At 48.9% G+C, this 9,698-nt stretch overlaps 1 pseudogene; it reads right to left on the reverse strand.

Annotated features, from left to right (window-relative positions):
* Positions 1-7,313: 7,313 nt before the first annotated feature.
* On the reverse strand, positions 7,314-8,438 carry LOC109751741 (disease resistance-like protein DSC1; annotated as a pseudogene).
* Positions 8,439-9,698: the final 1,260 nt, after the last annotated feature.

Here is a 9,698-nt window from a genome sequence, read left to right on the forward strand (position 1 = left end):
TGCACGAACAATTTCGGCGGGTGATGCAGGGCATTGCCCAAGCCTTGTGGACATCCGCCTCCCTGCCAGAAGGCATGGGGGAGCTTGTAGAGAAGCTCAAGGGAGCGCGGCGGCGCTTCCGATTATGGAAGATATCAGCCTGCCGACAAGGTGCGAGGGAAGCCTGGGCCATGGTGAAGACGCGATATACCAAGGCTGACCCGAACCACATGGCCGAGGTCGGACCTGTGGGGTCTGATGGGAAAGAGATCCCCGTCAGTTTGGTGTATGACCAAGTAGAATTAGCCGCAAAGTATTCCCAACAGGATTGTAGGCTAGACAGCCTGTTGGATGGTATAGAAGAAGAATTTAGTCAGTCTAAGTGACTGTGTACTTCAAGTGACATGTATTGTCTCTAGCTGGATTGTAAATCATTTGTCATGGCGGACCTTTTCGCTTCGACCTCTGGACCCGACAGTCCGGAGTGTATCCGAATACCCGCTCAGTTATGTAAAAACCGGGGTACGCGTGGAAACCAGGCGTAGGGGTCATTAGTGCTTGAACAGACAAGTACCCAACTAGCTATGTTATATTACATGGATAGTAAGAAACATCTTCCAGGGAGAATAGTTCCGTTAAGGGTTCCTTTCCCTGGGTACGCATGCCCTAATGTGCATGTCCGAGCTGCAAAAAGAGACGCAGGATATAAACTTCTGGGGGCGTGTAGCACAATAAATAGAAATCGTCTTTTGTTCACCGTCCGAATATTCCCTTAAGAACGCTAGCTTTCGGCTTCACCCAGTCTGAGGTACACATCCGGCTGACCCGGCAGTAATAATCACAGAGGTGCTCCCCTTATGCCCTAGCCGAATTAACGGGAACGTAGGGCATAAACACAAGAGCCAGACAACCCAGCTTGGCCAAAACTTAAGTCATATCGATGCATATAGTGGCGAAAAAAGGTACATGTGAAAAGTAACACATGTGTGGGGCCTAGAGCCCAGAACGTAGCTATATTAAGCTTCTGTATAAGAAGCCCCCAGGTATCATGAGCGCAGCTAGCGCGTCAAGATTGTGTAGTCAAGACACATTTTAGCCTTTGAAGGCCTTGAAGAAAAAGGAAGGGGAAGAAGGAGAGAAAGAAAGAAAAGACAGATAACGAATATATAAAAAATTGACAGAGGTAAGGAGACGAACACCGAGTCCGGCACTAGGCGTAGAACCTTCGGAGTCTGGCTGTGTTCCATGGGTTTGGCTCGAGTCGATTGTCCGATGCATCCCGCAGACGGTACGCTCCACCGGTCAAAACTTGGTCAATAACGAAGGGACCTTCCCATTTGGGCTTGAGCTTGTTCTTTTTCTTCTCCGGTAGGCGTAGAACGAGTTCGCCAACGTTATAAGTTTTGGCCCGTACTTCTCTGCTTTGATACCTTCGAGCCTGTTGCTGATAGAATGCGGAACGGGCTTTTGCCACGTCACGCTCCTCCTCCAGGGCGTCCAAACTGTCCTACCAATCAAGCTCGGCTTCTTTCTCTTCATACATGCGCACTCGAGGTGAGTCATGAATTATGTCGCAGGGCAGTACCGCCTCTGCGCCGTACACCATAAAAAACGATGTGTATCCGGTAGTGCGATTCGGCGTGGTCCGCAGCCCCCATAGTACGGAGTCGAGCTCCTCTACCCAGTGCGAATCGGATTCCTTCAAGGATCGCACTAATCTGGGTTTAATGCCACTCATGATAAGTCCATTTGCTCGCTCGACTTGACCGTTAGTTTGCGGGTGATAGACAGAAGCATAATCGAGCTTGATGCCCATGTTGCTGCACCAAAGTTTTACCTCGTCAGCTGTAAAGTTCGAGCCGTTATCGGTGATGATGCTGTGGGGGACGCCATAACGGTGTACAACCCCGGATATGAAGTCTATCACTGGTCCGGATTCGGCCGTTTTAACTGGTTTGGCTTATATCCATTTGGTGAATTTGTCCACCATGACCAATAGGTATTTTTTCTTATGGCTTCCCCCTTTAAGGGGTCCGACCATATCAAGCCCCCAGACCGCAAAGGGCCAAGTGATGGGGATTGTTTGGAGAGCGGTAGGCGGCATATGGCTTTGGTTTGCAAAGAGCTGGCAACCGACGCAACGTTGAACGAGGTCCTGTGCGTCTGCTCGGACCGTCGGCCAGTAGAAACCTGTACGGAAGGCCTTGCTTACAAGGGGCTGCGGCGTGGTGGCCGCCAAGTCCAGCATGAATTTCTACCAAGAGTTTCCGTCCTTCCTCTTCTGAGATGCACCTTTGAAGGACTCCGGTAGCGCTTTTCTTATAAAGCTCTCCCTCGTGGACCTTGTAGGCTTTAGACTGCCGCACAATGCAGCGCGCCTCGTTTGGGTCCTCGGGTAGTTCCTGCTGAGTTAGGTAGGCCAGGAATGGTTCTGTCCACGGGGCGATGACAGCCATTATCACGTGGGAGGAAGGTGTTATTTCGGTGGCAGAGCCTCCGATTATGTCAGAGTGTTTGGTATCTGGTGTTGTGGCCGGGTCCGGACTATTGTTACCGGTCTCTCCTTCCCATACCACGGATGGCTTAAACAGCCTTTCCAAGAAGATATTAGGTGGTACGGGGTCGCACTTAGCGCCGATGCGGGCGAGGATATCCGCCGCCTGATTGTTTTCTCGGGCCACATGGTGGAATTCAAGCCCCTCGAACCGAGCTGACATTTTGAGGACGGCGTTGCGATAAGCCGCCATTTTTTGGATCCTTGGCATCAAAGTCTCCATTTATTTGAGATATTGCGAGGTTCGAGTCCCCACGCACCTCCAGGCGTTGAATGCCCATGGAGACTGCCATCCGGAGACCATGTAACAGGGCCTCATATTCTGCTGCGTTGTTGGAGTCTGTGTATAGTATTTGGAGTACGTATTGAACTGTATCTCCGGTGGGGGATGTCAGGACGACGCCAGCCCCCAGACCAGCCAGCATTCTAGAGCCGTCAAAGTGCGTAATCCAATTGGAGTACGCACCGTACTCTTTAGGGAGTTCGGCTTCTGTCCATTCGGCGACGAAATCAGCCAGTACTTGTGACTTAATGGCTCGCCGTGGTTTGTATATTATGTCGAACGGGAGGAGCTCAATAGCCCATTTAGCAATCCGGCCCGTAGCCTCGCAGTTGTTTATTATGTCGTTGAGTGGTACTTCAGAGGCCACCATAATTGAACACTCTTGAAAGTAGTGTCGTAATTTCCGGGATGCCATGAAGACCGCGTATGCTATCTTTTGATAATGTGGGTACCGTGATTTGCATGGAGTGAGAACAGTGGATACATAGTATACCGGCTTTTGAAGCGGGAACTTATGTCCGTCCATCCCTCGTTCGACGACGAGCACTGCACTTACAACTTGGTGTGTTGCCGCTATATATAGCAGGATTGGTTCACTGATGTTAGGTGCGCCCAAGATTGGGTTTGTGGCCAAAACGGCTTTTATTTCTTCTAATCCGGCCGTGGCCGCATCCGTCCACTCGAAGTGTTTGGTGCGTCGAAGAAGGCGATAAAGAGGCAATGCCTTTTCTCCTAATCGGGAGATGAAGCGGCTTAAGGCAGCCACGCATCCAGTTAGTTTCTAGATTTGCTTGAGGTCTGTTGGGATGGCCAACTGTAATAGAGCTCGGATTTTAGCCGGATTTGCTTCGATTCCTCTGTTGGAGACGATGAAGCCTAAGAGCTTTCCGGCGGGCACGCCGAAGACGCATTTTTCCAGATTGAGCTTAATGTCGTATGTTCGGAGATTGTCGAACGTGAGCCTCAAGTCGTCTATTAAGGATTCGACGTGTCTGGTTTTAATGACCACATCGTCTACGTATGCCTCCACTGTTTTGCCAATCTGTGTCTCCAAGCATGTCTGAATCATGCGTTGATAGGTTGCACCGGCGTTTTTGAGCCCGAAAGGCATGGTGTTAAAACAGAAGGGGCCGTATGGAGTGATAAATGTCGTTGCGGCTTGATCGGACTCCGCCATCTTAATTTGATGGTATCCGGAGTATGCGTCGAGGAAACACAATGAGTCGTGTCCTACGGTAGCATCGAAAATTTGATCGATGCGAGGGAGGGGGAAGGGATCCTTTGGGCAAGCCTTATTAAGGTCCTTGAAGTCGACGCATAAGCGCCAGGATTTGTCCTTCTTTGGTACCATCACTAGGTTTGCTAGCCAGTCTAGATGTTTTATTTCTCGAATGAATTCGGCCTCCAGTAACTTGGCTAGCTCCTCTCCCATGGCTTGTCGCTTAGGCTCAGAGAAGCGCCGAAGAGTTTGCTTGACCGTCTTGAATCCCTTTAGGATGTTAAGGCTATCCTCGGCCAGCCTGCGTGGGATTCCTGGCATGTCTGAAGGATGCCAGGCAAAGATGTCCCAATTCGCGCGCAAGAACTCCCGTAGCGCAGTGTCTACTGTGGGGTTTAACTGTGCCCCGATGGATGCTGTTTTTGTAGGGTGCGTTGGATGGACTTGGAATTTGACTATTTCATCCGCTGGTTTAAAAGAGGTGGACTTGGATCTTTTGTCAAGTATCACGTCGTCCCTGTCCATTGTGGAGCGCAGCGCAGTTAATTCCTCGGCCGCGAGGGCTTCGGATAACGCCTCGAGGGCCAGTGCGGTTGTTTTATTTTTGGCGCGGAGTGCTATGTCCGGATCACTAGTTAGACTGATGATTCCATTGGGCCCGGGCATTTTGAGCTTCATGTACCCATAATGGGGTATAGCTTGGAAGATCGTGAATGCCTCCCGCCCTAGAAGGGCGTGGTATCCGCTATTGAACGGGGCCACTTGGAATGTGATTTCTTCGGACCAATAATTCTCCGGCGTGCCGAATACCACATCTAGTGTGATTTTCCCAGCACATCGTGCCTCCCGACTAGGGATGATTCCTCTGAAGGTCGTGCTGCTTTGCTCAATGCGGCTTCTGTCTATTTCCATTTTTCAAAGAGTCTCCTCATAGATGAGGTTTAATCTGCTGCCGCCGTCCATGAGCACTTTAGTAAGCCGGAAGTCGTCCACAATTGGACTAAGGACCAAGGCGGCTGGTGCTCAGGCTGTTCGGAATTTAGGTTCGTCACTAGCATTGAAGGTGATAGCCGTATTGCTCCATAGATTTATTGCTGCCACGTGGCAGACTTCGGCAAGGCTGCGGAGTGCTCGCTTACGCCTATTATTTGAGGCGAAGGTCTCGAAGACTGTCAATACTGTATTGTTGTTCTCCACGGGATGGTGCTCTGCGGTATTGTTGATGAGGAGATCCTCACCACTCTTGGCCACCTGCCGGAGTACCCAACATGCTCTAAGGCTGTGCGTTGGCATGGTATCCGCTGTACTGTGAATTTTGCATGGCCCATTAAGCCATCCCTCCAATACGGTTCCACGCCCTGTAGTGGGTGCTTCTTTGTAATTGGATCGAGTGACTTATGAGAGTGCACCCTTTTAGTTTGGACTGGGGGTTTTGTCAGAGCCGGAGGATCCCAAAAATTTATTTGGGTTTTCCAGGCGCTTTCCATCGCACAATATTTCCGTACTATGGCCGCTAAGTGAGCGAAGTGTGCTATGTCACGGCGACTTATGGTGTTGAGGATTCCCCTGTCCGTGCAATTTTTGCAAAAGAATGAAATTGTGTCTTCCTCGCAACAGTCCTTAACCTTGCTCATTATAAGGAGGAATCTGGCCCAATAGTGGTGTACTGTCTCTTGGGGCTCTTGTCTAATGCGGGAAAGATCACTTATATCTGGGTGGGTGGGTAGATTTAGGTCCGAACCCTGACCCGATCTGAGACCCAGGGGCGCAGGAGTTTCCGATCTTGGAAGCTCGGGCTCCGGGATGTTGCCCGCTAGGTCTGGCCCGCTGTCTGATTCTAGGTTCAAGGCTTGGGCCATGTCCTCCCGTAGACGGGTATCCGGCTCGGAGAGCTCAGGAATCTGGACATAGTTCGTCCTCAAGATGGAGGAAGAATTGCTGAGTTGCTCCTCCACCACCGCTATCTAATGGGTGACCGGCGGAGAGTTAATCTCCCTTTGGTCGGGTTTAAGGCCAATCCGATCATAGTCCGTAGCGACTCCCAAAGCGGCGATGTGATCCAAGAGCTCGTTCAAGGAGGAGAGCTCCATTGGATCCATCTGCTCGGCGAGTCCCGAGCCGATGCGGAGGCGGTTTTTGATGACCCGAGAGGTCATCGTCGGCGCAGCGGCCGAACGGGCGGTCATGATGAAGTCGCCTAATCGGAGAGTTTGGCCTACAACCAGGGCTCCCCCGGAAGTGATGTTGTCCTTGACAACAAGACGAGCCATCAAGCCTTATGATGACGACACAGTGGAACTCTCAGTGAAAGCACCAATGTCGGTGTCAAAACCGGCGGATCTCGGGTAGGGGGTCCCGAACTGTGCGTCTAAGGCGGATGGTAACAGGAGGCGGGGGACACGATGTTTACCCAGGTTCGGGCCCTCTCGATGGAGGTAATACCCTACTTCCTGCTTGATTGATCTTGATGATATGAGTATTACAAGAGTTGATCTACCACGAGATCATAGAGGCTAAACCCTAGAAGCTAGCCTGTGGTATGATTGTTGTTCTTGTCCTACGGACTAAACCCTCCGGTTTATATAGACACCGGAGGGGGCTAGGGTTACACAGAGTCGGTTACAATGGAGGAGATCTACATATCCGTATGGCCAAGCTTGCCTTCCACGCCAAGGAGAGTCCCATCCGGACACGGGACGAAGTCTTCAATCTTGTATCTTCATAGTCCAACAGTCCGGCTAAAGTATATAGTCCGGCTATCCGAGGACCCCCTAATCCAGGACTCCCTCACTATGTTTTCCACCTTATCAGATTTGTATGTCTCTTCAATTGTCATGACTTGATTTCTTTATGATGAGTCTAAGTGCGCTGTAGAGGCTTGTTTCTGAACATTGGATAGGAATTCTGATATCATGGGATCTTCATGAGTGTCTCTGAGATGGGTTTCTGCCTGCTGGGTGATTGCCTCAAGATTTGGGCCAGGGACAAGTTGATCATGCTGGTTGGGAGCCATGATCTGTCCATTATAATGGGCCGAGTTGGATGTTACTCAGCTGCATGAAAAGGCTTCCTGGGCCTGTGGTGGCTCTTCTAGCCCATTGGGCACCTTTGGGTACCTCTTAGCTAATATCTACTCCCTCCATTCCTAAATATAAATCTTTTTAGAGATTCCAATATGGACTACATATCGAGCAAAATGAGTGAATCTATAATCTAAATTACTAGCTCTATATACATCCTTATGCAGTCCATATTGAAATCTCTAAAAAGACTTATATTTACGAACAGAGGAAGTACATTACAGTAATATTAACCCAATCAAGCCCCTTATTCTTTTGGCATCTCTTCTTGAGATTAGAGTGGCAATTTTTTAATCGCAGAGTCATCAACAAAGTAGGCATTCAGGCAAACTCTGGATCAATTTCGTATTGGATATATCGAAGGATTCAATAGAGTTCAGACGGGCCACTAGCTTGTGGGGGCAGGCATATCAGGTGAGAAGCATTAGACACTTGTAGTTCTTTAAGTGCCTCATTTAGCATTAACCACTCCTCAGGTAAGTGTACTAGTTCAGGACCACCAACAATTCTAAGTTTCTTGACACACGAGATGCTTTGTAATGGCTCGCTAAGCAAGAGGGACGAATTGTCAATATCAAGCTCATCCAGGCTAGAAAAACTAGCAGGGTCATGTACCCACTCAACAGAGGGGTCTGTAGTAATCTTGCTGCATCCATGGATTTGCAGTGAAATTAGTGATGGACTCATGTGGATCACATTGATTGAAACTAGCTCTTGGCAATCCCATATTGATACTTTTTTAAGATTTGTCAATCTTGCAAAGGTTTTAGTTGAGGGAAGAGATGTAATTGCACAGCTGCCGAACATCATATTAGTTAACCCTGCCAAACATGCGAACACTTCTGAAGGGAAAACTGATAGTGTGCAACCATCTAAAAATAACTGTTCCAACGAATTAAGACCTTCCATTGAATGAACTAGTGGTTGTTCAGCTTCACCGCACAATCCTAAAGTGAATGTTTTCACGGTAGGGGGCAACCTGATTTGTCCTGTCACCAAATTTGGGCACTTCCATACTTCAAGGGTTTTAAGGGTGCATCGTACTGGATTAGACATGTGGGTCTGAGTTCTAAGATGGTGTCCGTTGTTGGTGGTGTGCCATGCGTGTAGATTTCTCTTGGTCATGTGTCACATATACACTCGCATCACTGTCTCACACTCGGGCTACCAATTGATAATTAATATCATATGTGTAGGAACTTATAGCCACAAACACCTACCACCTCTATAGTCACAATAAATTACATGTCCAGTGAAAATATGAGGACCAATCAAGCCATCAATGTCTATAAAAACAAACATCGTAGCACACATGGTACAACAAACACCAAGAATAATAAAATGACTAAAAAACTACACAATAGACGCGACATAAAAAAATCGGCACAACTAAGCTTTTGTTAGTCTCTAATATATATAGTACGTGTTGAATTCACAAAACAACAACATCAAATAGAGGTCCTTCCAAACTCATTTCCTAGCTTGCATAGTTGGTTCAATTGGCAAAGCAATGGAATTCAAGGTGGCATTTGCAGATGCTGCGGCACAGTGGTCACATTGGACGTTAGTGGGAACTACACCACCATATCGCCGATGCTCTCAAGGATGCCCCGTGCCACAACACAAACCGTCACACGGTCTACATCAAGAGCGGAGTGTACAAGGTTGCGGAGCCCATCATCGTTGCCGAGGACATATGGAACGAGATGTTGGCCAGCAACGACATCAGTATCAAAGCTATGTAGAGCTTAGAGGGGCATCGCCCCCCCCCCCCCCATCCTCGATGTGACCTTCATCTCGGCGACCGGAGTGACAACGAGGGCTACCATGTGGATCAAACCAGCACGCTGAGTAAGTAAAGTATACCATACACGTGTCAATTGTGTTGCTCGTTTTCATGCTTGCATGCGCGAATGCTAGCTTACGTCTACGTTCATGAATGAAACAAATATTCTTGTGTGCTCCTTTGTTTTCATGCAATGCTTTTCGATCATGCATGTGACAATATATGTACTTATACATGCTAACATGTACTGTAACTTAACTTGTGTGCTCATTCGGTCAATGGTAGCCGTCCTATGTCAAGGGTTTATCGCCCACGAAATGACTGTCGAGAACACGGTAGGAGCCGCCAAGCGCCAGTGGTGGCGCTGTACTTTCTGAGTCGGGCAGGTCCATCATCTACTGGTGTGCTGAGTGTGCCATCCTTAGCTACCTGGATAGTTTTTATGCCAAGCATCACTGGTAGCTATACCATGAGTGTCCGGTCAAAGGCATCGCGGATTTCATCTTCGGCAACACGAGCATGGTGTTCCAAATGTGTAGCATTGTGGCACATCTGCCACTCAAAGGACAATACAAAACCATGACGACTTGGGGGGGGGGGGGTGGGGTGTTAATGGCCGAGGCACTAGGATTTTCTTTCCTGTTCTTCAAGACAGCTCTAAAGTGGCGACATACCTTAGTCATACATGGCATGTATGTCCTCGCACAAGTACAAGACCCTGTTACTAGCCACATGCGACATTGCATAATAGCCGCGTTCGGGTGGCACGTCGCGAGTACGACGCCGCTGGTAAGGTA

Source organism: Aegilops tauschii, chromosome 5 (genome assembly GCF_002575655.3).
Source record: "Aegilops tauschii subsp. strangulata cultivar AL8/78 chromosome 5, Aet v6.0, whole genome shotgun sequence".
NCBI classification, from domain to species: domain Eukaryota; kingdom Viridiplantae; phylum Streptophyta; class Magnoliopsida; order Poales; family Poaceae; genus Aegilops; species Aegilops tauschii.